This window comes from Podarcis melisellensis, assembly GCF_964234715.1.
Source record: "Podarcis melisellensis genome assembly, chromosome: 8".
NCBI lineage: Eukaryota > Metazoa > Chordata > Lepidosauria > Squamata > Lacertidae > Podarcis > Podarcis melisellensis.
Genome location: NC_138540.1, coordinates 67,295,898 through 67,320,197, shown reverse-complemented (window position 1 = coordinate 67,320,197; position 24,300 = coordinate 67,295,898). Strand labels below are relative to the sequence as shown.

Sequence of the window (24,300 nt, the reverse complement as noted above, 5' to 3'; positions counted from 1 at the left end):
TGTGTTACAGATGAAAGGAGACACGTCATTGCCACATATTCACATGTAAGAATAAGTCAGGGTCATGATTATGCCATTTCACTAAACGTTTAATTGCCTGATGATATCAATTGTTCAATCTCTAGTGGTTAAATGTTTGTTTATTTTGAGTATTTCTACCCTGCGGTTCATATTTAAAAGGCTACTTCAGTGGCTGACATACAATCAGTTGAAACAAAACAGCCTGTACTCACAGGTTTACAGTCTAAGGATACGTATACATTAGTGGCTGGCTTACGACACAGCAAGGTCCTTGTTCCCTCCTGCTGTATTTCAAGTCACATTTGCACTTGTTGCACACATCAGGAAGGGGGTGGGGTGTCTACACTCAATCCACATTACCCAGTTTGTTTCTGCAAGCCTGCAACCGCCCTGAGCTCCAATTCAAGGGAGTTGAAATCTGAGCATAAAGGAAAAGGGGACAGGGAGGGAGAAGGAGAAGCAGTTTTCATTATTTACCATTCTGTTATTGGTTTGGCAAATAGAAGGGGAAGAAATAGAGGCAGTGAGAGATTTTACTTTCTTGGGCTCCATGATCACTACAGATGGTGACAGCAGTCACGAAATTAAAAGACGCCTACTGCTTGGGAGAAAGGCGATGGCAAACCTAGACAGTATCTTTAAAAGCAGAGACATCACCTTGCCAACAAAGGTCCGTATAGTTAAAGCCATGGTTTTCCCAGTAGTGATGTATGGAAGAGAGAGCTGGGCCATCAAGAAGGCTGATCGCCGAAGAATTGATGCTTTTGAATTATGGTGCTGGAGGAGTCCCATGAACTGCAAGAAGATCAAACGTATCCATTCTTCAGGAAATCAGCCCTGAGTGTTCACTGGAAGGACAGATCCTGTAGCTGAGGCTCCAATACTTTGGCCACCTCATGAGAAGAGAAGACTCCCTGGAAAAGACCCTGATGTTGGGAAAGATGGAGGGCACAAGGAGAAGGGAACCACAGAGGACGAGATGGTTGGACAGTGTTCTCGAAGCTACCAGCATGAGTTTGACCAAACTGTGGGAGGCAGTGGAAGACGGGAGTGCCTGGCGTGCTCTGGTCCATGGGGTCACAAAGAGTCGGACACGACTAAACGACTAAACAACAACAACTGGTCTGTCAAAACTGTGCTTTCTTTTTTATTGCTACTTTCTGTTTAAACTTTATATAAAATTAAATAATAATAATAACAGTAATAATAATAGGCGAAGGCATTCTCCCAAAGCAAAATAGGAACAATGATTAATCAGAGACAGATAGAAGAAAATAGGGGCTTTCCCTGTTTAGTAAGGTAAATTGGGAGGGATGCAGATAACAACCCTTGTGGGTGAGATTCACAAGTCAAATGTTGCACTTTACAGGAAGGAGCATGACTCAACTTTGCCTCTGCTTTGTACACAGCAGTTCCCAGAAACCCAGGTCCAGAGATACACAGCTGAACAGAGCAAACGCCTCAGAAATCAGCAGGGGAGGACTGCCACAATCCTGAGGGCTGGAGTCTAGTGGCTTAATTGTCAGTGGCTGCTGCTTCAGGGATTGTGTGTCCAGAGGAAGATGGCACAAGGGCATTTCCAGACTGTTGTTATTTTCCAGTTGGATTAAATAACATCCTGGCAAATCCAGGTTGCACCATCAGAGTTGGAGTGTTTTGTGCACACACACAACCCCCCCCCAAAAAAACCCACACCTTTGCACATTATTAATAATGATCCCTCTCCATTCTGTCCTCACTGCAAACCTGTGAGGTAGATCAAGCTGAGAGACTGTGACCGGCCCAAAGTCACCCAATGAGTTTCATGGCGGACTAGTAGGGACTTGAACCCTGGTCTGCCAACTCCTGGTCTACACTCCAGTTGCTGCACCACACTGGTTTATGATATCTTCTATCCAGTATCATGCCTTTTAATGTTTGTCCAGGTCTTTTCTGAGCTGGAGCCCACCCTGCCACTTGACTGACTAATTGATGGGACATTGCAAGTTTAATAAGGAGAGAGTCACCCATGAAAAATTGACAATTGAGAACTGATTAACATGTTCATCTGGAAATGTGGTATAGACCTCCACTGGACTGTACCCCCTTTGCAATACAGAGGAACTGTGAGTGTGTGGGTGTGGGTGGGTGTTACGTACCACTGCCACCTTTCCCAAACTCAGTCAAACTCTTCTTGCAAACTTATAAGGAACACTAGTGCTATAACTCTTCCCTGGAGCAGGGAGGTCAACAGCACATAGAGCCAGAGTCAATGACAAGTCAAAATGACTACAGTGGTACCTTGGGTTACATACGCTTCAGGTCACATATGCTTCAGGTTACAGACTCCACTAACCCAGAAATAGTACCTCGGGTTAAGAACTTTGCTTCAGGATGAGAACAGAAATTGTGCTCTGGAGGCATGGCAGCAGCGGGAGGCCCCATTAGCTAAAGTGGTGCTTCAGGTTAAGAACAGTTTCAGGTTAACCTCCGGAACGAATTAAGTACTTAACCCGAGGTACCACTGTAATTCTAGGTTTGTCCCATTCCATTTCTTGCTGAGTTCTACAAGGGCAAACTGGGAAGGAAGCTAAAAGGCAGGGTCACCGGCTGGACAGGTGATATGATAAGAGTTTATAAAAACTATGCATGGCATGGAAAAAGCAGATGGAGAAGTTTTCTTTTCTTTTCTTTTTCTCATAACACGGGCATCCAATGAAACTGAATGTTGAAAGGATAATCAGGACATTAAGGATTTATACAAATTTGCAACATGCAGAGAATAGCATTCATAGAGAAACCAAAGATTGGAACTGAGGGAAGTCGGGAGGGGGGGCTATGGGAGGGTGGGGGGAAGGGAGGAAAATGGGGAAAAATTAAGGATGTTATGTTTTCAGATATTATGTTATGTTTAAGTTTCTAATAAAAATTTATAAAGAAAGAAAGAAAGAAAGAAAGAAAGAAAGAAAGAAAGAAAGAAAGAAAGAAAGAAAGAAAGAAAGAAAGAAAGAAGAGGAGGACAATCAGGACAGATAACAAAAGAAAGAATTATCTTCCTGTGGTGCATTGTTAAACTATGGAACTCCCTCCCACTAGAGTCAGTGACGGCCACCCATTTAGTTGATTAGACAAATTCACGGAGGGCACAAGGGTATCAATAGCTCCTGGCCATGAGAGCTATGCTCTGCCTCCACAGCTGGAAACAGCAATGCTTCTGAAATGCTTGCAGCCACGGGAGGGGAGAGTGCTCTGGTGCTGAAATCCTGCTCGCGGATTCCCCTGGTTGGTCCCTGCGAGAACAGGATGCTGGACTAAATGGGCCATTGGCTAATCCAGCAGGCTGTCCTTCTGCTTTCATGTTGTAAGAAGGGAGGCAAGTAGGAGCTGACTGAGGCAGGCTTGAGGCTCGTGGGGCAGTGCCCTGCAATGGACTAGTCCCACGTCCCCCAACTGCTCCTTTTGCCTGCTCTCTCCTCGCAGCCTTATGGTTTGGTCCTCGCAGAAGAGGGGAAGCGGTGAGAAGGACCTCTGTTGTAACTCGAAAGCTGACTCCTCCTGAAGAATGTGGTTCAGGAGGCAGGACGTCACGACAGTGCTTGCTTTGTGTAACTTTAGCTTCTGGGCTTAAGTGACTTAGTCAAAGTGAGTCAGGTGCCCAGCTGGGACTAGAACCTCGAAGTCTTGGCTGGTCTCCTGCAAGAACCTGAATGGCTGGTCCCGAAACTGCCCCTCCTCCCACATAATAACCTGCCATGAGCCAAGCGACTGAATCCACCCACTGTGGCTTTGAGAAGCACCTGCCTCTCTCTGTTTCTGCCTGGCGGGGGGGGGGGAGGGGGGGATTGAAGGGGAGGCTAGGTGCACACAGCCATCTCTTCAGCCCCACTGGGATCTCTCCCCCCCCCCCCACTTTCTTACAGCAGAGGGAAAGAGTGCCCAGAGAGGAAGCAAGGTGACGGGGTGTGTGGGATGGCGCATGCATCAGGCACAAGAGCCGCTGACGCAGAAAGGTATCCACGTCCCCCTCGTTGCGCTTGTGGTGGGGGGCGTGGGATGAGACAGGAACAGGGGTCCCCTTGATCTCAGTGCTCTGAGGCAGCCTGGAAACCAGAGTTAAACAGTAAATTGTTTGCGCTGAAAGCTGGGCAGGATGCGGCAATGTGAGAATGGGGTCTGTGTGAAGTACATTGTTCTGATTTCTTATGTGTTTGTCCCACCCTGCCTCTAACGTCACTTCCATAGGATCGTAGAATTGTAGCGTCGGAAGGTACTGATATAAGTAAAGTCCAACCTCCTGCAATCTGGGAATTACAGATAAAGAATCCCTGCCATCCAATCTTCGCATAAAAACCTCCATTGAAAGAGAGTCCACCACTTTCCAAATCCATTTGATAATAGAGAGAAGAATCTGCCCATTTCATTTCTCTCATTTTTTCCAGTTTCCAGGTACTCAGATTTCTGCAGTTAATTTGGAATCTTTAAAAACAACCCACACAACCCCACCATGAAAATTCTTCAGCATTCTGGTGTGGATTTCAACTAATTAAACACATTATTGTATGCAGTTTTGACTAATGCACACATTTTGCCTAGCCGACTATATTTCCTTTTTGTGTGCTATTTGCAAAGGCAGGTCTCTCTGCACAGCCGGTGGACGAGCCCAGCTTCCTGGGCCATGGCTCAGTGTTGGGGCCTGCAGAAGGTCCCTAGGTCAGTCCCCCAACAACATTCACAGCTGGGAAAAACATCTGCCTGAGATCCTGAAGAGCCACTCAGCACAGGTGATCCTGACCAAGATGGACCAATGGTCTGACCTGGTATATGGCAGCTTACTATGTTCCTGGTGATGGGACTGGAGAAGGTTGTGTCTGGCTGTTTGGATTGCGGGTTTATGGCAGTGGTGAGGAAGCTCGGAGCAGTGGACCATTAAAGGTAAAGGTACCCCTGCCTGTACGGGCCAGTCTTGCCAGACTCTAGGGTTGTGCGCTCATCTCACTCTATAGGCCGGGAGCCAGCGCTGTCCGCAGACACTTCCGGGTCACGTGGGCAGCGTGACAAGCTGCATCTGGCGTGCCAGCGCAGCACACGGAACGCCGTTTACCTTCCCGCTGGTAAGCGGTCCCTATTTATCTACTTGCACCCGGGGGTGCTTTCGAACTGCTAGGTTGGCAGGCGCTGGGACCGAACGGCGGGAGCGCACCCCGCCACGGGGATTCGAACCGCCAACCATACGATCGGCAAGTCCTAGGCGCTGAGGTTTTACCCACAGCGCCACCCGCGGCATCTCTATTGGGCCCAAGAGGCCACCTTGGGCAAATTTCTAAGCCAAAAGGCATTACATCCTACCCAATCTTCGTCCTTTTCCTTTGGTGCATTGATCAGCTGAGTCCCTGAATAAGTTAGCTGGCCTGCATTCCCATTGGAATGAATGGGACTTAAGCTGTGATTAAGTAGATTCAGTGATTTCTGTGGGACCTAAGCTGTTCAGCTAAGTCTGGAGCCAACTAAAGGACATTTATGGGTACATTCCTCAACACTGGCACACATCTCTCTGTGTTTTAAGGTATCTCCTCTCTGTGCTACCGCAGGAGAGGTTAAAAGGCATTTTGTCTGCATATCAAACAACAGGAGCACCTCCTAGTATCCCGAGTATTTAAATCAGGGGCTGCTAACCTGTTGTTGACCAACAACTCCCATCATCCCTGACCGTTGGCCATGCTGGTTGGGGATATTGGGGCTTGGAGTCGAACAAACATCCAGAGAGCTGCAAGTTAGAGCCACCCTTGTTTGAAATGAAGCACTCGTGTGACAATCTGCCCTTGTACTTTAGAAGGCCTGAGTTCAAATTTCAGTCCAACAGCAAACACTCCAGGCAGCCTTGTGTGCAAACTGCTGCCTCTTAATCTCTCCTGCCTGTCTGTCGCATGGAACTCTCTTTTTAAAAAGTTTTATTAAAAGGTTTTCTTGGGTAACAATAGAACATTAAGAGACTCTGTTTTCAAGTCACAGAATCATTCAAACAAATCAGTCATATTCAGAGTGAGACATTACTGTTACAGGGGCTGAGGGAAAAGAAAAACTGGAAGGGAGAGGGAAGGAAAGGAAAGGGCAAGACAGTAAAAAATCATTCTTCTCCATAGTGTATGAGCAAAGCTTTTGTGTCAAGTGTCATATAAACAGTTACCTTATTCTTGCTGGTGGTACAAGAGACCAGAGGGCCCAGGGCATGGTTGGTTGCGAGTTGGTTGCACCATGTTTTGTCTGTGTGTGAGAGGGGTGTGTGTTGTTGGGTGGGCCAAGTTAACCATATTGATTTGTATGCTGTCTAGGGGTGGGGTTGGTTATTGTCTTGCTGGCTTGCATATGTAATAAAAGAGTGCCACATCGGGGTAAAAGTGTCCTCCTGTGTTTGTCCCCATGTAAATAAAAAGATCAGTAAATAAAAAGATTAAATGAACAGAACGTCTTACCAGTTAGATTCTTTAATAATCACAGTGAAAGATAAAAGAACACGTCTACCTAGAAATGGTGGTGCTCCCAATTAAGGCGCACCCCCCCCCGTCCCTATTAATCTACATCACTCCTGTGTCTTGTAATCTGAGCTTGTTCCCTCTGCACTTTCTGTTCTAACACTTTCCGAGCTCTCCGTGTCTTTGGAGAAGGGGGATGAATGCTGTCCAGAGACTTTGAGTCTGTTTACTCTCTCTCTCTTCTAGTGTTTCTTCTGCCAGCTGTTCCCCATCCAGTATTTCCCAGCTTCCGCCTTTTGAACTATGCCCCTCTGCAAACCACTGTTCCAAATCTATACTGTCCTCCTGCTCCTGGGAAGATTCAGGATCAGGGCGAGGGGATGGCTCCCACCATTCTTCCTCAGTGCAGCTCTCCTCAGCACAGTTTCTGACAGTTTGGTATTAGTGGTCCATGTTCACTCCCAACAGATCCCTCCTGTGTCTAGTTATGATACTCCTAGCAGCTGAGAGTAAGTGGTTTGTGACTTCTTTGTCATGTAAGTGCACATAATTGTCTTGGAAGATATTGAGTAGGACCAGTTCTGGAATTGCTTCTATTACCTGTTTTGTTATTTTGCAAATTTATTATAAGACTAATATCTGAAAGGATCAGATCTGGGGGCATTCCCACCACACAAGGAGGAATGTGCCCATGGAGGAACAACCTCTCCAGCACCTAGGTGAAATTCCTGGATGTATCAATACTAGCTTTCATTGTGTTAGGTACCATCTATAAATAAGTTTCAAAGCGAGTTCCCTTCTTTTGGCTGAGATATATTTAAAGTGTGACTTAGGCCAAAGTTCTGACCATCGAGTTGAGTTTTTGTGTGTCCTGTGTCACATTCCCATTGGTCTTTGATTGTGGTGAAGGAGCCTGTAGTGGCGTAGAGCAGTATTTTTGTGTGTTGCAGATACCATCCCTTTGCTGCATCCCTCTGTTGTCAGAAGGGGTTTTCCAAAGTTAGCCAGCGGCCTGGTAGCTGCCGCCTTTGCTTACCAGGTTGTTGAAAAGGCCATGTAGTTGGTGATGGGTCAGCCAGGGTATATGGGTGTCTCCTAGTTTCACATGGAACTCTTGACCTACCTTGGAGGACAGAAAGAAAAAGATAAAGGAGCCTATGTAATTAACGTAAGCCTTATTCCCAGAAGGGAGCAGGGAGCAGGAGGGAAATGAGCCACCTACGCACACACGCACCCAGCTGCACAGCTGTCTTGCTCTTGTTGTGAAACAACTCTTGATCGATGTCACAAGTCAGCCTGGAGCATCTTGAGACCGGGCAGTCATTTGCAATGCTTAAAAAAAAAAAAAGAGGGATAGGAACATCAGAGCAATTTCTCCATAGAAAGGATTGCCGGTCTAATCAGCAGCAAATGGAATTCATGTTAGCATATATATGAAAGTGCTGTTCCTTCTGCCTATGCAGTAATAACATATGTATCTATATATGTATCTTATGCACGCATGCACATGCACACAATCTAGGCAGGTGACAGATTGCTTTTCTTAAAATCACAGATCTTCTGAATCTATAGTTATACTAGAGCTGCAACAGTTTAATCCCAAGGTTCCCAAATTACCCCCCCCCCCCGCCACAGACCACTTGAAGATCGCTGAGGATCTTGGTGGACCACTTAATGGCTTTTCTGCTTGCTGTAGCAATTGCAATGTGTTGTGTGCTAAATGCCATATGATCTTTAATTGCATTTTTAATTATTTCTTTCTTATATAGTCTATTCTATTGTATTAGGAGTTAAACCACATGGAATTTAAATGACAACACAACAGAACACAGTATAAGAAATAGAAGAAGCAATAAAAAATACAACTGAAAACCAGTTTTGGATATTTAACATTGGTGCGTTTTTTTCTGGGGGGACGCAGGTGTATGCATACCCCTAAATATTTTGTGAATCTAAGTTTGGCCTCATTGAAGGGCAGTATTTCAAAATGAGTAGGAAAATGAGAGTACCCCTAAACATTTTTTTAGGGGGGAAAAGCACTGTTTAACATGATGGACGTCATGTCTTGTGTCTTCAACCACAAATCCACAGACCCGCTGCTGCAGACCACTTCAGTGAAGCTCACAGACTACAGTTTGGTTTAACTGATTAACAAATTTTAGCTTTTTTCTCTCCATTCTCCTCTCTGTTGAGTCTTACAAGGGGAGAATTGAGAGGAAGAGGCTGGCAGGCATTGCCACCCCTTTGTCTGCATGGACATAGAAGGAAGGCTGGCTGAGATTCTTGAGGCAGTGCCTCACTTGCCCTAGAGAACCAACTTCAGCTGGGGAAGGCACCTTCTGAGTCTAAAGATGACATGGCCACATCATCATAAAAACCCCCCACGTTCAGAAGGTGTTCTATGATTCATCCTCATCCCCTTTCAGTTCTACAAGGCCAACCCCGAGACTAAGGAGGAAGTCGGGAACCTCTGCCCCCCTTGGACTGGTCACAAGGAGGAGGCAAGCAGGCAGGAGCTGGCTAAGGACAGGCTGAGCTTGGTAGGGCAGGGCACCATTTGCCCTCCTGGACCAGCTCTTCTCAGCTCTCTTGGAGAGAGCGACGGTTTGCTATCACCTTCTGCCGAACCTGCGTGGAGGTTAGGGTGGTTTGATGGAAAGGATGCCAGAGTTCCTGAGCCGTGTTATGAATAATAATTTTATTACTTATATGCGCCCATCCGACTCCTTTCCCTCTCTCCCTTCAGGCCTTCTCCAGCTTCAAAGCAGCTCCCTGTGTAAATACAACAGGAAGTGCCCACGGGGATTCTCGTAGATCATCACCTTCTCTTAGCTCATGGCAGTGATGTATGTGTACAGGTGTCTCTTTCTAAACCCCTATATACCCAGTGGAAGAAGAGTCTGGCTCAGCATAACATGTGGGAGATATTAAGTGGGGATGAGGGGGGAAGAGGGCTCCAGGGGGGGGTGCCTGCCGTACTGGCTGGGAAAACTCAAGGAAAGCAGGAGCTGCTCCTGCTCCTGTGTACATAATCACTGGCTACGAAAGGCTCGTGATTGATGGCAAACAGCGTGGAAACACTCCCTCAAGAGCACCTGGCTTGAGGCAGGCAGTTTCCAAGCATGTTTGGTAAAAGCTGTGAGGCAGTTGGATGTAGGCCGGCATGACTTCCGGGAGAGGAAGAAGAAGCAGGGGTCTCCCAGGAGGAATGTTGGGTCCCTGGGCTTTCTGAACTTGAATCGCCATCAGGGATAAAAGGATCCTGCTGAAGATGAACAGGCGACGTTCCTGAAAATGGGCCTCATCGCTGATCCTTGCTACAGTGGTACCTCGGGTTACAAACACTTCAGGTTACAGACTCCACTAACCTGGAAGTAGTACCTCAGGTTAAGAACTTTACCTCAGGATGAGAACAGAAATTGTGTGGCAGCAGCAGAAGGCCCCATTAGCCAAAGTGGTGCTTCAGGTTAAGAACAGTTTCAGGTTAAGAAAGGACCTCCAGAACCAGAACCAGAGGTACCACTGTAATTGAATTTAGCACAAGGGTGGTCACTTATGCATGGTGGAAAACGAAGATGCAGACTTTCCTGATCTGTGTGGGAATGTTGGGGTGGAGCAGGCATGCGCCCCCCCCCAATCTCTTCAGAACATCTACTGTGTGAGGTGGAATTGGTGGGCCTTTAATAACATACCCTCCAACATTTATCCGATGAAAATAGGCATGCTGTTGTTGTTGTTGTTGTTGTTATTCCACCCATTTGATGGGTTGCCCGAGCCACTCTGGGCAGCTTCCAGCATATATAAAAACATAATAAAATATTTAGAAAACTTCCCTATACAGGGCTATAAAGATTGTATAGTTCCTTATCTCCATGGCTTGTGGGTCGCATAACTCCATACCATGCAACATTTATCCAATGGAAATAGGGGCACCCTAAGTAGAAACCAGACATTTCGGGATCAAATCAGAAACTGGGACGCCTTTTGTAAATCCGGGACTCTCCTTGGAAAACAGGGACACTTGGAGGGTCTGTAGCAAGCCATGGCTGGTGCCCGTTGAGACTTGTGGGGCATATGGGAAGTAGCTCAACAGTAGGTGGAGCCAGATCCAGACAGAGGCAACTAATTCTAGTTGTCCCCATCCTTCTCTCCGCTGAGTTGAGTTTTATTTGATATTTAGATGTTGCTTTTCAGCCCTCAGTGGGACTCCCAAAACTGTACATGAGCATGATCAAACAAGAACAACCCTTGTGCATTCATGATTGGGGCAGTTATATGCAATCCCATTTCATCTGAAAAGTTTTGGGACGGACATGATGCTCTGTTTCCACTGGGACTTGTCCCATAGCATCCTAGTGAGATTCTATATCTTTTCAGGCCACAAATCTTCCTCTGTGTGTGTGTGTGTGTGTTGTCCTGCTTTTGCTGCATTACAGTGCCCAAGTGCCCTTGTGGACAGCAATAATGTAGTTGCACTGAGAAAGCAATGCAAAACAACTAATAAAGTGGGACAATGTGTGGGTAGTCCAATATTAATCCACTGCTAAAGCATTATTATTGCATCAATGACAAGTTGCAGAAGATGCTTGCAAACAACAACAACATCACCGACAACCCATCAATCTGGATTGCTCCGAAAGCTCAACTACACTCTACTTGCCATCTTTCCTGGGTTGTATTCAACTAACTTTTACTCACGAGTAGGTCTACTGAAATCAATGGCCATGATGACTAACTTTGGCCTATCATTAATGTCAGTGTATCTGCTCTGAGTAAAGTTAGTTGAAAGCATCCCCAGTGTGTCAATATTGTTGTTGCTATCTCCCTGGATTGGGGCCACTGCAATGATATATTGAGTCACAGGGAACTAGTTTTCATTTTGGGTTTCTGTCTTTTAAGCTGTCTCTTGAGGATGGCAAGAGAGGATTTGGTTTTGGGTGACTCACATATTGTGACCAGCATATCCTGTTGGCGTTCTAAAGGCTGGAATGAGGCTACAAGACACATGCAAACCAAGCACAATAATCTTCCCACCCCCCAACCCATCCCAGTTGTAGTAAATGGGATGCCACAACTTGTGACTCTTCTCTAACACGCTTGCACAATGGGGCAGGGTTCCAAATGGCAGCGCTGTTTATCATCCATTGAAGGCATCCAGCTCACCCAAAAAAAAGAAAAAAAGAAACCAAAACAAAAAACCCCAACAAACCTCTGAATGCAGATCGTTATTTCCTGCATTATTGAGCTGGGAAACTGGATCCAGGCCCCAGCCAAGAATGGTTCACTAACCCGTAACATTATGCAGGGAGACAATGATCCTCCGGGAATGACGCATGAGGCTTTAGTAGTTCCCTGTCCTCTACTGTTACAGTGGAGACATCCATAAGGGCACTCACTGGCTCCTCTTCATGAGAACCAGTTTTAGTTGATGGGCAGAAATTCAATTTTGTTTGCTTTTCCATGAGAAACTTGAATCAGAACCCAAACACTTCCAAGTTCACACGTCTCTGAATTTGGCAACACGGTTCTCCAACTTGGCTATGTGTACCAAAAATGAGTGCATTCGGGAGGGGGAAGTGTGTTTTAAATGCACATTAGTGAAAATATCATACAAAGATTCATAATACGAGGGGAAATAGTAAGTACATTGGTCAATACTGCATATAAAAATCTGTTCATTAGAAGAAATTTGTACTAAAATACTAACAGCTGTTTTGAAGGGGGGAGGAATCTGTAGTAAGGTGCAAAATTGAGATTAAGATTGGAAAATTGAGAAACTGGGTCAACAAAAGCTGACAGATTTGCCGATCCCTAACCATGGTATAGGGACGCGGGTGGCGCTGTGGGTTAAACCACAGAGCCTAGGGATTGCCGATCAGAAGGTTGGCGGTTTGAATCCCTGTGACGGGGTGAGCTGCCGTTGCTCGGTCCCTGCTCCTGCCAACCTAGCAGTTTGAAAGCACGTCCAAGTGCAAGTAGATAAATAGGTACCGCTTCGGCGGGAAGATAAACGGTGTTTCTGTGTGCTGCTCTGGTTCGCCAGAAGTGGCTTAGTCATGCTGGCCACATGACCCGGAAGCTGTACGCCGGCTCCCTCGGCCAATAAAGCGAGATGAGCACTGCAACCCTAGAGTCGGTCATGACTGGACCTAATGGTCAGGGGTCCCTTTACCCTTTACCTTTAACCATGGTATAACTTTATATTTTGAGGGCTGAAACAAGTGCAGGGACAGCAGAGGTGGCCAAGGTTCGTCAACCATGCATGGCATTTTGAAATCAAAAGACGTACAGGCAACATGTGGATGGATATACATCGATCTGCAGTGCAATGAGAAGATTTGGGTTGGGAAGGCTGGATTCCAATTTCTGGTCAACCTTGAATCTCACTGGGTGGCCTTAGGTCAAGTACTTTCTCTGTGCCTAACCTACCACACAGGGTTGTGGTGACCACAATCCCCATGTAAACTTCCCTTGGGGGAAAGGCAGGATACGACTGCGAGAAACAAATCAAAAAAAGAACCATACATTTAATGTTCAGGAATGATTCTGCTAAGTGGCTAGAGGGACATTGGTTTGAAGATGTGGTCAGCCCTGCAGCCACATCCTATGGGTGCCTTCTAAGATTTGCCACATCAGCAATGGCAGGAGTCCGCATTGCATTCCTGGTCAGCATCCTGTGCTTAATTTGGGGCTGTGAGCTTTTATGTTTGGTTCTATGAGACTCAATATGCACTTTTTTTCACTCACAACATTGAATGGGCTTAAAGGCACAGCTCAGCTTGATGTGTTGCCATACTGCAAAGGATTCTGGGGCATGTGCTAGAATGCACCATGGATGCAAGGCACTGCTGTGCCCAGTTGCTCTCACCCTGGCTCCTATGTCAACCAAGACTGCACTTTGTACTTTGCCTGATATTTTTATACAGCTTCCTAGAATTGTAGAGTTGGGAGGGAGCATAAGGGTCCAACCCCCTGCAATGGAGGAATTTTTTGCCCAACGTGGGGTTCGAACCCCCAACCCTGAAATTAAGGAGTCTTGCACTCTACTGACTGAATTTCGAATGCAGAGGAAGATTGCTCCTCCCACACCACTTCAGATTGCAGAGCAGGATCAGAATGGCAGTGCAACCATTCTCAAAGGGCAAGCATTCTCTGCGACTCTGCAAGGCATGGACGCTAGCCCTGGTTGCCATCCCATCAGCTGCAAGCAACATTCCCATGCAAATCTGAATTGTGGGGCAAGAGTAGTCACAGGGAGTGCTGTGGAACACTCCCAAGGACTCTTGAGAACTATATCAGAAGGCAGCCCTAAAACTCTTTTGTAGGTCAAGAGTGATAGGGATGCACAAGAGAAGGCCAGGAATGTTGGGCAACACTCCCTTAACCCCTTCAGATTCCCACGGAAAGATCAACATTGGCAGGCAAGAACTTTTAGGGAGATTTGCACACCCATGTCTGAACCTCAGAACACGAAAGAACGCCCAATAAACACTCAGTAACGGACCCCTGCTCCCCTTCCAAAAACACAACTTGGAAACCACCACACAACATCTAAGGGAGATAGTCAAAAGTCCGATTTTATTATTGCGCAATTGGTAGCAGCAGTCTCTGCTTTCATATTCAGAGGGAGGAGTGGTTTCAGGTTCAAGGGCACCTGGGCAAAGCAAATATTTGTAAGCCTCTCTGGATTCACCTGGGAGAAGCATTCACAGCATTGCAAACAAGCCACACTGGGTGGCTGCGCCAGGCAGCCATTTTAATTGCCCATAATGCCCTGGAACAATGCTGTCCTAGAGCACTGTGGGAAATCTGACATGTCCGCTCCACCCAGCCAACCAGTGTTGTTCAGAAGGCTGTGAAGAGGTGTGTGTGTGTGTGTGTGTGTGTGTGTGTGTGTGTGAGAGAGAGAGAGAGAGAGAGAGAGAGAGAGAGAGAGAGAGAGAGAGAGAGAGAAATTAAAAGGGGTGGGCAGGGCTGGTATCAGCAGCGGGTCCCTCTACAGTGCTGGCAGCCCAAGGCTGCTGGGCACCAACCCCAGCCCTGCTCTTCGGCAAACCTAACCCTGCTCTGATCCACTGAACTGCAAGGGCACGAACCTACTGGTTGGAGTGGGGGGGGGGCGCTCAGATCGATAACCCTTAAGCTGATCCGGCTTGGCTTTTATTCGTTCAGCCAGTGAGACTCTTACTCTGAAGCCTCCCCCCACCTGTTTCCCTCCCCCTCCCTTTTTGTGCTGAAAGGGGGGGGGAATTAATGCAAAGTTGCTTTAAATTAGAAAAGAAAAAAAATCCTGACACAGAGAACAACTCTGGCCGGCTGCTGGCTGGTGGGTCTTGGCAGGCTTTGGAAACTGATGCAATCAGCCGTGATTAACAGTGGGGAGAGGCCTGGCTTGACAGCACTCCCCCACCTGCGTTTGCCATTGTGTTCCTGTTAGCTGCTCGCAGGTGTTTGCTGGCGCCAGGCTGTCTGAGCTCCCCGCCTCGGCTCCTTCCCCCGCCCCTCCCTGCCGGCTGATCTCTGCCTCTCCGCTTCCAAGTCCATTCAATGCGCCTCTCTCTCTCTCTCGCTCGCTCTCGCTCATTCACACGTCTGCAAACAAGGCCCCACATAGAAAAGGCCCAGCCGCTTGCTCTCGCGCTTAATAGCCTCTTTCCAAAATAGAAAAAAGCACCATCCATTGCTCTCGAAACGCCAAAAATCCTGCACAAATTCCTGCCTTAATTTCTCCGCGAGTCTCTCCCCCCCCCCACTTCCTCGCGCGTGGTGGTACGGGGAATACTCAGAAGTCTTCTCTTTGGTCCTCCACGCCCCCCTCCCGCTCCCAGTCCTTTCCCCCTGTTTATTGCTCGCTCTCGATCGGGCCAAAGGGGGCTTTTGACCGCGAAATAATTGAAAGAATTTCATTCCTCTCATCTCTCCCTCTCCCCGCCCGTCTTTCCTTTCTCTTCCCACCCGACCTTTATAAGAGAGGAAGAGAAACGTAGAGGCCGCTTCCAGTTTTCCTCGTGCATTGAGATCTGTTTAATCGCTCCTGGAAACCGGGTAGTTGGGGGCGGGGGGGGGGAGAGAAATGTGCCGAGCCCTGCCCTTAAGTGATTTAAAATCATTTCCAAGAAAAGGGGGGGGGCGGTATGTAAAACAGGGTTGCTAATAATATTGCTGTTGTTCCCTTGGCAGGGCTCCTGTGCCTTTTAACAGCTGCTCAAGCTGAACTCCCCACAGATAGCATTTTCCCCTAGGGTTGCATGTGCGGGGCAGGGAGCGAGGTTAGGGCTTCACTTGTTGAGCTAGTGCTGGGAGTTGGGGTGGCACCGGCCACCCTCGTGTCAACACAAGTGTACAGTGGCATTTGGGTGCAGAGGAACTAAACTGCGGCTCGGGCGTCTCATCCTTGCTCCCCTCCAGCTCAGCATTTTCCGCACTGAATGGCAGTGCCTTTGCAGGGTTTTTAGACCTGGGATGCCCCCAGTCCTATCCAGAGATGCCAGGGATGGAAACAGGGACCCTTCCACTGACCTATAGCTTTTCCCCACGGAGGAGGCCTGCCTGTGAATCACCTGTGAACCTGTGGAGTCTATGGACTCCAACTCCCATCAGCCCCAGCCAGTCTGGCCAAAGCTCAAGTATGATGGGAGTTGGAGTTAAGCCACATCTGGAGGCCCACAGGTCCCCCACCCCTGGTCTGTTCTGACCGGTAGCAGCTTTCCAGGCTGAGGTTGTTCCCAGTCTCTGCTCCCTGGCTGTTTTAATTTTCTATCCCAAGGATTGAACTTGGGACCTTCATGTTCTCTGCCACTGAGCTGTGGTTCCTGCTCTTGAAAACCCTGCTAAAGAGAGAAAACATGGGATATCAACCCATCAGTCAACATCTCCTCCTCCTCCTCCAAAATGCTGTGGAGGAGAACCACCCAGTCTACATAATGAACTGCTGTATATAATGGCAACATGCTGGTCCCTACTGCATCTGGGGTGAAGAATCTATGGATCTCCAGGTGTTGCTGGACTCCAACTCCCATCATCCATGACTTGACCACGCTGACTTGGGCCAATGGGAGCTGCAGTCCGCACCCTAGCTGCAGCAGTTACCAGCATGCTGCCATTACATGCTGTAGCTTACTCTATACTTCAAACTTCTCTGTCGTTGCAGAAGGATCAACACAAAGCAAGAGGATATGGCGTTTGTGTGTGTTTTGTGTGTATGAACACACTTAAGAACTTCATAAAATTTCCCAAACCTAAAACAGACCTGAAGGAGGCCTTCAAAACAGAAGAGTAGACTCCCAAACAGATCATTCACATCTTTTACTTACACTCACTGCCAGCTTTTGGAATCAGGCATGGCCAATGGTGAGGGGAGGATGGGAGTTGGAAGTCCAAGAACCCCTGGAGAACACCGTATTGGTTCCCCCGATTTAGAACATCTTCTCCAGGATCACTGATTTGGCCTGCACCATAGCTTGAGCCTTCTGGTGTGGTTTGTGTGCACCATCCCAATCAGGTTAAGGCCAGATCTGGGGGTTGGGGGTGGTTGAACAGCCTAAGAAAACTGCATGCATACATAGCACTGAAAGTGAAAGATGTCTAGAAGAGGCCCAGATCTTTTATAGGGCATTCACCACTTTTCTCCACTGCTACAATCTCATCCACCACTCCGCCTGCCTCCACCCCCGGCATTCCCTCCATTCTCACCAAACTGCAGAGTCTTAGATAACTTCTGCTGCTCTCCAGGCCTTTCCCCCCTTCTTCTTAAAGGTTGCCAGATGTTCACTGTCAATAGGAAATGGACATGATTTCAAAAACACCTACGAAACAGCCAGCTCTATCCTTATCTCAGTAGAGACCTGTAACAGACAGACACGCACATGCCTCCACAACGGACAGGCCTCCGTAAAAGGGAGACACCCTTCCCCCCACCTTCGATTCTTCCAAAGCATGGATGGGCAATTTGTTTGATGCTGGAAAAGCAACCATGATCACAAGGACTCCAAGCAATTTGATGCCTTTATGATTGACATAGTTTGCACAAAGCTGGCGTGTTCAAGCCCAAAGCTGATGAACACATAGCATTTCCTCTGTGCACTTACTTGTGCCATTTTTAAACTAGCCTGCACATACCCACTCTCACAAAAAGACCTGAATTTGTTCTTTGGAAAAATCATCAGCTCAGATCCTGATTTATACTTAAGACGCAGTAACGGGAATCCTTCCTGGCAAATAAAAGATAGCTTTGGTTTTCGGAAACTGCAAGCCTGAATAGCTTTAGGAAACGGGTTTTGTTTACATTAGGAAATGTGATGAATCTCACCAGCTTCAATCTCCCAGCCAGCTGAGATAAGCAGGAGTTGCGGAATTGCTTAACCCTGAACCTCAAAGAACCTCCTGGGTCAAAACAAATGAGATCTGTAAGGTTGGGGGCTGCATGCCAGTGGTGGGTGGGGCCATGGATGAGATGGCTACATCATCATAATCATCGATCATCACCATCATTATTTATTAAATTTACATTTGGCGCATGCAAAACCCAGAGGTTCCTGCACACGCAGTAGACACAAATGCCTCTCTATCCAAAACCGTCTCTCCAAGAAGCATTCTAGTTACATCAACACCTTCCAGCTAAAGCACATTTATACCACTTTTACTATTATGGCTTCCCCTTAAGAATACTGGGTGCTGTAGTTTATCTCCTCATTGAGCTACAATTCCCAGCGCCCTTGACAAACTGCAGTTTCCATGGTTCTTTGAGGGAAGCCGTGTGGTTCAATGCACAGGGAGGACGCGACCTATGACAATTCAAAGGCACATACCAGTCAGGCAAAAAGCACTGAAGAAGGGAATATAACAGGGCCAGCGAGGATATGTGGTTGAGGAAGAGCCACAAGGGTCAGCAAGAAAGGCTTGGGGGCGGTTCACATTTGGCCCATGGTCCTCCATCCTTAGCATATGTCATGAACTGGCAGGATGACAGGGAAGAGGAAGAGGATCCTGCGGAGAGGTGTATAGCTGGGACTGGGAAAACACTGGGGCAAGCAGGGGATGGGGAAGGAAGTACTCACAGGGTGATGGAGCATGACAAGGGGATGCGGGTCAGTGCACAGGAACCAGAGAACTAGGACCCATCACCAGAAACAGAGGGGCCCCTGTTTCCACAGACACACAAGGGGCACTCTAGGAGGCTGAGGCAGACAAGGGCCCACAACCCAGCACACTAGCTGGCTAGGTGGGGCTTGCTAGCTCTGGGAAGAGGTGTGATTCCTCAGATGGAGCAGGCTTGGAACAGGTGAGGGTCACCTGCCTCCTCAAGCCCAGATGGTGCAATCAGCATGCAAAGTTCCAAAGGGAAGCAGAGCTGAGGTGCTGTGTTTGCTCAACTGCCCATGTTGATGGACCTTGTTTTGGATGCTCCTGGACTTTCATAGGACTGTACTTTGGGTTTGACTCTGGACTGTATCCTGACTGCTGGACTTCAGCCTTAGCTACTTGGATTGACCCTGGCCATTTCCTGACCTTTGGACTTGGGGTTTCGGACTTTGCTTGTGTGGGTTGATCCTTGCACTTTGAACTTTTGACTTGGCATGCTGCCTTGCTGCCAGTTAGGCCAGGGGTTCAGGACAGCTTAGTGTCTGAGAGATCCCAGACATCTCCAGTGCTCTCTCTTCTAAAGGAAACCTGCCCTGTAAAACTGGGGTCCAGGAACCTTTAGCCTTTGCAATGTGCTAGACTATATCTCTCTGCATCCCTGATTGCTGGTTTGCCTGCTGGGTCTGCTGGGAGTTAGAATCCACAAACTAAGCAACTCTGTATGTAGTTTATAATATACACAGTGCCAAAATAATAATGGCTTGTGCAATTCAGTATCTCAAAATTGCGCATGCCATTATTCTTTTGGCATTATATATATTATTTGAGATTTAATGTAACAGAAGGTGGTGAAATGCTGTATATTATTGTTAATGGGTTTTTGTAAACTACATACAGAGTTTGTGATTTATCTCTCTGTGTTCCTTGGGTGTAGTATGAAAATTAGAGTCCGGCACCTTCTGCAGTGCTGCAGGTTGCCCATCCCTGCTGAAAAGACAGGCTTGCAGTTCCTCTTGGGGGCACGCAAGACCCAGTTATTTATTTATTCTAAAGTTTTATATCTTGGCCTTTGCCAAAGCTTTCCAGGACTGTTTACCCCCCAAAAAGCACCCCAAAAAAGCAAGTCACACAGGCAAAACATTATAAATAGCAGCATGCAAAACCAATGCAAAATTGTTGGGGATTTGCATACAGGAATTCATTGATGTGTGATGGTATCTTAACAGCTTTGGCAATTCAGCTGTAAGGTCTTTGAACTGATCTTCAAGCTGAAGTTTGACGTGCAGAGGAGTGTGATGGGCATGTTAGGCTTGCCATACGCCAGGAAAATGTCCTGGTTTTCGGGCGTAAAAATGGCGTCGGGGGGGAATTTTGCTGAATTGGCAAATTGTCAGGGAAAATCTGGATGTAGGGCAATGTGATGGAAAAAGCAGCGAAAACAGCTCCAAAATCTTAAAATCATTATTGTTGGGGGAAATCCCCCCCCCCCCAAAGCTCAACAATTTAGGTGGGTTCCTGGTGTCAGGAATGATGCTTTTTGAAACATGGCAACCCTAGGGCATGTTGCCTGATTTGTAGCTTGCTCATGACTGCCAGTGCAAGATCTACTCCTGGCTGAGAAATCTCACCACCCCATAGGCAAAGCACAACCTCTGAAATGCAATGTACGGATGCAACATCCATCTTTTGCCAAGCTGAAACATCAGCATAATATGACATTAATAACATTTATTATTTTTATTTCATTTATGTCCCACCTTTTCCTCAAAGGAGCTCAAGGTAGAGCACGTGGTTCTCCCCGTCCTCATTTAATCCCCACTACAACCCTGTGAGGGAGGCTAGGCTGAGAGGCAGCGAATGGCCCAAGGTCAGCCAGCGAGCTTCATGGCCCAGTGTGGGTTTCAGCCCTGGCCTGCTTGGTCCTATTCTGACACTCAAACCACTACACCGCACTGGCTCTCAAATTCAGCCGTCGGAGAGTGGGGGTGGTGAAGGAATTTTAAAATGTGTGTCTTGCAACTTGACGTTCAAACCATGAAATGCAAATTTAATGTCAAACTTCTATCTCCGTGTCATCTTGAATGACGGCACCCACATTCCGTGGCTAACCCTAGATTTGGTGATGGATTTCACTCTCGCCTGAGACAAAGAGGCTCATTCAGGAGATGAAAAGGAAGAAGTGCTTTCTGCCTCTGATGCAGAAGAGTTGTTATGGTCACAAGAAAAGCCCTGCTGCATCAGACCAGAGGCCCGTCTTAGTCTGGCATCCTGCTGACCACAGCAGCCAACCACAAACAGGACATGAGTGCAGCAGCTGATTGTGTTTCCCAGGAACTAGTATTTATAGGAACATAGAATCATAGAATTGTAGAGTTGGGTGGGACCCCAAGGGTCATCTAGTCCCATCCCCTGCAATGCAGGAATCCAAACTAAGAGCATCCATGGCAAATGGCCATCCAATCTCTGCTTTAAAAAACCCAAGAAAGGAGAGTCCACAACCTCTCTTACTGCAAGATTATTCTTCCTGGTGTTTGGTGGGAATCTCCTTGGTTTGGGGGGGGGTGTTGTTGTTGTTAAAAAGGTAAAGGTACCCTTGACCATCAGGTCCAGTCAGACCGACTCTAGGGTTGCGCGCTCATCTCGCTCAAGAGGCCGGGAGCCGGCGCTTGTCCGAAGACAGCTTCCAGGTCACGTGGCCAGCGTGACTAAGCCGCGTCTGGCGAACCAGCGCAGCCCATGGAAACACCGTTTACCTTCCCGCTAGAGAGTGGTACCTATTTATCTACTTGTACTTTGGGGTGCTTTTGAACTGCTAGGTTGGCAGGAGCTGGAACCGGGCAACAGGAGCTCACCCCACCGCGGGGATTCGAACTGCCAACCTTGCGATCGGCAAGTCCTAGGCACTGTGGTTTAACCCACACTACCACCCACGTCCCGTTGTTGTTGCTAAGTTAATTAAATTTGTATACCTTCTATAACCATAGATCTCAGGGCAGTTCACAACATAAAATTGAGATATTAAATACATAGTAAAAATAAAAGCCAAGACAACCCAATACAGTGGTACCTCAGGTTACATACGCTTCAGGTTACATACGCTTCAGGTTACAGACTCTGCTAACCCAGAAATAGTACTTCAGGTTAAGAACTTTGCTTCAGGATGAGAACAGAAATCGTGCTGCGGTGGCGTGGCAGCAACGGGAAGCCCCATTAGCTAAAGTGGTGCTTCAGGTTAAGAACCGTTTCAGGTTAAGTACGAACCCCGGAACGAATTAAGTAATTAACCCAAGGTACCACTGTAACCCCCCGTTTCCACAACACATTTTAAAAGGGCATCAGATGTCATTCAGCCAAAGGCCTGGTTAAAAAGGAATATTTTCGCCTGGTGCCTAAAGGTGTATAATGAAGGTGCCAGCCAAACCTCCCTGGGGAGAGTGCTCCATAAACAGAGCCAATGCAGAAAAGGCCCGTTCTCATGTTGCCACCCTCCAGACAAAGGAGGAAACAAGCTTGCTCCATCTTCCATGTGAGATATTTGAAGATGGCTATCATATCTCATCACAGTCTGCTCTTTCCCAGGCTAAACATACCCAGCTCACTCAACTGTTCTTCAGAAGGCTTGGTTTCCAGACCCTTAATCATTTTGGTTGCCCTCCTCTGCACATGTTCCAGCTTGTCAACATCCTTCTTAAATTGTGGTTCCCGGAACTGGACACAATATTCTAGGTGTGGTCTGATCAAGGCAGACTAGAGCGGGACTATTACTTCTCTTTATCTGGACACTCTACTTCTGTTGATGCAATCTAGAATAGCATTAGCTTTTTCTGCTGCTGCATCACACTGTTGGCTCATGTTAAGCCTGTGGTCTACTAAGACCCCAAGATCCTATGCAGATGTACTACTGGCAATCCAGTACTGGTAGAGTGAGAGATTATTTATCTCCTTAGAATCATAGAATTGGAAGATTGGAAGGGGCCCAAGGGTGATTTAGTCCAACCCCATGCAACACAGGAATCACAGCTAGCACAATGTGTTCAGATTAATGTAACATTCTGTCTTTATATTTCTCTCTCCAACCTTCTTCTTTCTAAAATGTCACTTTTTGATTTATTTGACCTATATTATTGAAATGTAAAGTGTGACGTTTATAAAATAAAAATAAAAAAAGAAAGGAAATGGAAATATGTCTTAACACTGACTGTAACCATTGACCAGCTGGCTAAGTGCTGTCTACACTGGCTGCCAGCAACTGTCCTAGGGTGTCAGACAAGGAGTCTTTTTCAGACCTACCAAGAGATGGCAGGGATTGAACCTGTGTTCTTTGGCATGCAAAACAGGTGCTCTGCGCCTTGCCTGCCCCATGCTGCCTCTTATTCTGAATGGAATGGGAAGATGATGACTAAGAGCCATTGATAGCCTTGTCCTCCTTGAATTTGGCTTAAAAGTCATTAGGCATCACAACAGAAAACTGGAGAGCCTTTTGTAAACAAATTATACTGTTTCCTCCAGTACTTTGTTCGCTGTGCCTCTTTGTCTCCCACAATTGCCCTGCTGGATTTTCACCAAACTGCTCCCCCCACCCTTATAAATGCTCAAAATGGTTGTCTATGCACCATGCATTCAAAGCATGTTTAATGCACCCCACACAAAGAACATTGGGAACTATAATTCTCACAGAACTATGATTCCCAACACCCAGTGTGAGCTGTAAATGCATGGTGCAACACAGCCAATGTGCAGCCAAGAATTTGTGAGCGTGACTTTCTCAGGTACAGGTGGCCTTTTGAGTTGGGATTTGAAACCTCTATATTCCAAACTTAACTTGGTGGTGGTTCTTCATTCAGGCCAATGGCCACGTTTTGGCTGGGTGGAGTCGTGGCGCTACTTGCTTACCACCCTCTCCTATGTTGATCCATTGGGGTTCCCCTGGGCTCTGATGTGCTGACCCACTCCAAGCAACCCTATAAGCAGGGAGGCTGTCAGCTATTTAAAAAACTGGGGGGCACAGGTTCCTGACACAAATTTGCATCAAGTGGCACACATTGGCATAAAATATGCATATGCTAGTTTCAGCAGGAGCACATAACCTCAGGCCTTGGGAGCCAAATGTGGCCCTCCAGACCTTTCTATTTGACCCTTAGAACTTTCCCTAGACTAGGGTTCAGCAACTTTTTCAGCCGTGGGCCAGTCCACTGTCCCTCAGACCATGTGGTGGGCCGGACTATATTTTTTGGGGGGAAATGAACGAATTCCTATGCCCCACAAATAACCCAGAGATGCATTTTAAATAAAAGAACACATTCTACTCATGTAAAAACACACTGATTCCAGGACTGTCTGCGGGTCGGATTGAGAAGGCAATTGGGCCGCATCCAGCCCCCGGGCCTTAGTTTGCCAACCCCTTGCCCTAGACCCCATCCCTCAACTGGCGCAGCCTCACACCCTGAGTGTTATGCTTGGCTGGAATGTGTCCTTGGACTCTGATAATGCCTCTTGCTTGCCTTGTTGTTGGCGCCCATCTATCTCGAGAGAGTGCGCCTTCAGAGACGAAGTCAAACTGCATAGTAACCTCTATGGGGGTGCAAACCTGGGCAGTGTGTGTGGAGGTCCTGGGCTGCCCAGATGGCAAGACCCCTCCCCTCTCAGCCTCGCTGATGTGGTCCAAAGCAAAGCAGAGCAATACATTTGGCACCAGCTTGGCTGCAGGAGTTGCCAGAAGGAGGTGTACAAAGCACCATCCAACCGCCTT

General features: G+C 47.3%; 1 long non-coding RNA gene across 4 annotated transcripts in view; it reads right to left on the bottom strand.

Annotated features, from left to right (window-relative positions):
• LOC309375383 overlaps positions 1–24,300 on the bottom strand; it is a 38,739-nt gene that overhangs the window by 5,704 nt on the left and 8,735 nt on the right. For 2 of the 4 annotated variants that reach the window (XR_014170885.1, XR_014170886.1), the window contains exons 2-3: positions 17,163–17,240; positions 7,705–7,802 (exon numbers count right to left, since the gene is read on the bottom strand). This is a non-coding gene — a long non-coding RNA (uncharacterized lncRNA). Of the gene's footprint in view, positions 1–5,285; positions 7,803–17,162; positions 17,241–24,300 lie in introns of those variants that run through there. The other 2 variants (XR_014170888.1, XR_014170887.1) reach the window with 2 other exon arrangements.